Source organism: Pavona decussata, unplaced genomic scaffold, assembly GCF_977016875.1.
Source record: "Pavona decussata unplaced genomic scaffold, jaPavDecu1.1 SCAFFOLD_470, whole genome shotgun sequence".
Classification (NCBI taxonomy): domain Eukaryota; kingdom Metazoa; phylum Cnidaria; class Anthozoa; order Scleractinia; family Agariciidae; genus Pavona; species Pavona decussata.
The window spans coordinates 87,501-92,500 of record NW_028145808.1 but is presented as its reverse complement, the minus strand read 5'-3'; the positions used below and the strand labels follow the sequence as shown (position 1 = coordinate 92,500).

The following is a 5,000-nucleotide window of genomic DNA, read 5'->3' as shown; positions in this document are numbered from 1 at the left end:
CATGCAGATCTGGAAATTCAGGCTTTGACTTTGAAACCCATGTAGACATTGTGACTCCTGGGTGTGTAGTGAACCCAACTGAAATTCCCACAAGTGCACATCTTTCATCAACTCAACCCCATTTCGTAGACGGGCGTGCAGTTGTGTATTCTATCAGAGATCAATCGCAGGGGATCCCACAGACACCCCGACGTGTTTATAGCCCTCGAAGTTGCTCAACAAGTTTGTCTGTTAACCCCTTGGCAGTCCAGAACAATACCTTTCAAGATATTGTAGACATTCAAAGAAAGCAGACGGAATTGTCTCGAATTATGGTTTCCCAGCAAGCAAGGAGCCTTCTTCCATCAACTGAGCCTCCAATGTTTTACGGTGACGCTATGGAATTTCCCGCATTTATGACTGCCTTTGAGTCTTTGATTGAATCAAAGGTTGAGGACTCCTGTGAAAGGCTGTATTTTCTGGGTCAGTACACTTCTGGTAAAGCTAAAGAATTTATTAATGGTTGTCTTCAGAGAAAATCAGAAGGATCCTACAAAGAAGCCAAGGGACTGCTAAAGAGACAGTTTGGAGATCCATTCAAGATTGCAAATGCCCACATCACCAAACTGTCTTCATGGCAACCAATCAGAGCAAACGATGGCTCAGCTCTCCAAAATTTCTCTATTGCTCTGGACCAAGCAAAGTCTGCTATGAAAGGCATGTCTCACATGGATGATTTGAACACAGCTCATGTGCTGCGACAGCTTTGGGAAAAGTTACCAAGGCATCTACGAAGCAAATGGACTGAGAGGAACAATAAGACCAAGATTGAAAAAGGAAGGATAGCTGACTTTGAGGAGTTCTCACAATTTGTCCGCAAACAGGCTGAGCTTGCCACAGATCCTGTATTCTCAGAAGAAAATGTTACCAAACCTCATCATGATGAGAAAGACAAAGCCACTCATGTCAAATTCAGACGAAGGCCACGCAGCAGAGGAAAAGGAACAAGCCTTGCCACGGGATTAAAGCAGGAAGGTAGAAAGGAGCAGTCCACGTCGTGTTCCTTATGCAAAAGGCCTCACAACCTAAATGATTGTCAACAGTTTTTAAAGAAAACTCTAACTGAGCGACGGGAGTTTGTAGTGGAGAAGAAACTGTGCTTTGGTTGCTTTAGTGATCAGCACATTGCTAAAAACTGCAAGGAGCGGCAGACATGTAAGACTTGCAAAAGGTCACACCCCACATCGCTACACGACTATGATTGGGCGAAGAAGATCAGCAACGACAGTGATAATCAACCTGGAGCTGAACCTCGGGTTAGCAGCAACCGCACTGCCATCTGTAACGTCACGGAAGCTGGAGATGTACCTATCAACATGGGCATATTACCAGTTCACTTGTTTCACAAGAGTGATCCAGCAAAGAAGATAAAAGTCTGTGCTAGTGCTAGACAACGCCAGTGGCGGGACGTTTGTGAGTGAGAAGTCAATGAAGGCACTTGGCATTGAGGGAAATGACACTGACCTTATCCTTACTACGATTCACGGAACGAGCAGTGTTACCACAAAGGCCATTGAAGGATTGGTGGTAGCCAACATTAAAGAAGGACGTGATCTTGGACCTACCTAGAACGTTTACACGACATGCGATTCCAGCAGACCGCAATGAAATACCTCGACCTGACGTAATCTGCAAGATGTCTCATCTGAAGAAAATCAGTGCAGAGATACCCCCCTACATGGCAGACATTGAAGTGGGTCTGCCTATTGGATTGAATTGCCCCAGCGCCCTACGTCCAAGAGAAATCGTTTACGGCAAAGATTCAGACCCGTACGCAGTTCGGTCACTCCTCGGATGGTACGTCAACGGGCCCCTCTGTAATCCACAGCTGAGTAGCCAGATTACATGCAACCGAATCAATCTTAGCCCTGAAGATACTATAATTACCCCTCGGGGATATGTAGTCACACAGAGAAAGGTGAAGGAGCGGATAACTCCACAAGCAGTTAGTCAGATGTTTGACTTGGACTTCTCTGAACGAGAAAAGGGGACAGCAATGTCACGTGAAGACATCAAGTTCTGCGAAACGGTGGAGAGTGGCATCCTTCATCTTGATGACCTGCATTATGAGATGCCCCTCCTATTTAAGCATCAGAACATTCAGCTCCCTAACAACTATGCACAAGCAGAGAAGCGTCTGACTGGCCTAAAAAAGCGTCTGAAGGCCGATGACAGATATTGTGCGGATTACTGCAGTTTTATGGCTGATATCATCTCCAAAGGATATGCTCGCAAGGTGGATGACGAGTTCAAAGATAAGGTTGGAAGAACCTGGTACCTTCCTCATCACGGGATCTATCATCCACAGAAGTCGAAAGTACGAGTGGTGTTCGATTGTTCGGCTACGTTTGAAGGACAGTCCTTGAATGACAAGCTTCTTCATGGACCGGATCTTACAAGTAACCTCCTTGACGTCCTAACCAGATTTCGCCAGGAGAAGTATGCCTTTATGGCGGACATCGAGAAGATGTTCTTTCAAGTGAGAGTTAGAAAGGAAGATCAAAGTTTCCTCAGATTTTGTGGTGGCCAAATGGATACTTGGAGCAGAAAGCCGAAGAGTATTGTATGACTGTGCACCTTTTCGGGGCAGTATCGTCTCCTGCATGTGCCAACTATGCACTTCAGCGTACAGCAGACGACAACGAAGACAACTATGGAACTGAGGTAGCCAACACCCTTAGAAGGAACTTCTATGTAGATGATGTCCTAAAATCTGCAAGCACCGAAGAGAAAGCTATTGATCTAGCGAAGGACGTCAGGCAGTTTGCAGGAATGGGGGATTTAACTTGACTAAGTTTGTGGGCAACACTGAACGCATCATTAACTCAATTCCTGACGAGCACAGAGCGGAGAATGTGAAGAGCCTTGCACTTGGCCAAGATAAGTTGCCTATTGAAAGAGCACTAGGAGTCATTTGGTGCATCGAATCAGATACGTTCATTTTCAGGATTGAACTTAAGGATAAGCCTTGCACACGTAGAGGCATCCTTTCAACGATTAGTTCTATCTACGACCCCTTAGGTTTCATTGCTCCGGTAGTACTTGTTGGAAAGAAGATATTACAAGACATCTGTCAGTCTAACAGCTGGGATGAACCCGTTGACGATGCAACCAAAAGCAGATGGGAAAAATGGCGGAATGAACTTTGCTTACTTGAAAGTTTAAAAGTGCCAAGAAGTTTCAAACCGCACAATTCGGAAAGATTGTGTCTGCACAGCTCCACTGTATGTCTGATGCTTCGACGTGTGGGTACGGACAGTGCTGATATTTGAGACTTGAAGACGAGAGAGGGAAAGTACATGTGTCGTTTGTTATGGGAAAGGCCCGAGTAACACCGAAGAAGACAGTCAGTATCCCGAGATTGGAATTGGCTGCTGCCACAATTTCTGTCAATATTGGTGACAAGTTAAAGGATGAATTGGAGTATGAGGACATAAAGGACTACTACTGGACGGACAGTAAAGTCGTCTTAGGCTTTATAAGTAATGAATCTCGTCGTTTTCATACCTACGTAGCCAACAGAGTTCAGCTTATCCACGAGCACACTACACCTTCACAATGGCACTATGTGGAAACTGCATTGAATACTGCTGACGAAGGGTCGAGAGGTATGTCTCCAAAGGACTTTGTTGAGAAAGCGGCATGGATCACGGGTCCTGACTTCCTGAAAGAACCTGTAAAGAGCTGGCTGAAGGAAGAAACGTATGAAGACCACGTGGATCCAGATTCCCTGGAAGTCAAAAATGTCAAGGTTAACATTAGCACGGTGAAAGAGAGCAGTGATATTGTCAAGAGACTTCGACGATTCCCCAGTTGGTTTAAAGCAAAGATGGCTGTAGCACTTTGCCTGAAATACAAGAGACATCTCAGAGATAGAGTCCTGGCCAAGAAAAAAGGGTCCAGCTGTTTGGCATCTGATGAAGGACCTGTCGGACGTAAGGATGTCAATTCTACACGAGTCAACGTGGCTGACTTAGAAGAAGCAGAAATAGAGATCATAAAGCACGTACAAAGAAAGGAGTTCCCGTCAGAAATTAAAAGTCTGCAAGGCGTTCAAGAGAAAGTCGTCTACGGTAGTCGTAAGTCAGACAAAGAAAAGAAAGCCCTGTTTAGGAAGACAAGTTCTCTCCGCATGTTGGATCCAGTTCTAGACGGTGATGGTGTTATGAGAGTTGGTGGAAGAATACGGAAGGCCAATCTGCCCCCCACTCTAAAGAACCCTGTGATCCTACCAAAGTCAAGCCACATTAGTTCACTGATTATCAGCCATGTTCATGAAAGAACACATCATAGCGGAAGAGGGATAACTTTGAACGAGCTTCGTTCCTGTGGCTATTGGATTGTTAGCGGAAATGCGATGGTCAGACAATTTATTTCTAAATGTGTAACATGTCGTCACCCTCGAGGGAGCCAAGGAGAACAGAAAATGGCAGATTTGCCAAAGTCGCGCGTAGAGCCAACGCCACCCTTTACCTATTGTGGGGTCGACTACTTTGGCCCTTGGCACGTCCAACGAGGAAGATCTGTCGTGAAGAGATACGGAGCCTTGTTTACTTGCTTAGCAAGTAGAGCAGTACACATAGAGGTGGCGGATTCTTTGGAAACGGATTCGTTTATAAATGCACTCAGACGTTTCATCTGTAGACGGGGATCAGTTAGGGAAATCCGCTGCGATAGAGGAACGAATTTCATTGGTGCAGAAGCAGAACTCAAGAAAGCTATTGAAGAAATGGATGACCAGGAGATCAAAGCAGAACTTCTTAAGGAAAGCATCGATTGGATTAAGAACCCTGCATCTGCTAGCAATTTTGGTGGTGTCTGGGAAAGACAAATCAGGTCAATCAGAAATGTCATGAATGGTCTCATCAGAGAACATGGTAGTCGTCTGGACGAAGACCCGTTGAGGACCTTCCTTTGCGAAGCCGAATACACGATCAACAACAGACCTCTGACAGTGGAGA

At 45.4% G+C, this 5,000-nt stretch overlaps 1 protein-coding gene across 1 annotated transcript in view; it reads left to right on the top strand.

Moving 5' to 3' along the window:
• Nucleotides 1-5,000, top strand: part of LOC146450249 (uncharacterized) — an 85,385-nt gene that overhangs the window by 4,340 nt on the left and 76,045 nt on the right. The gene's annotated exons all lie outside the window — the stretch shown is intronic.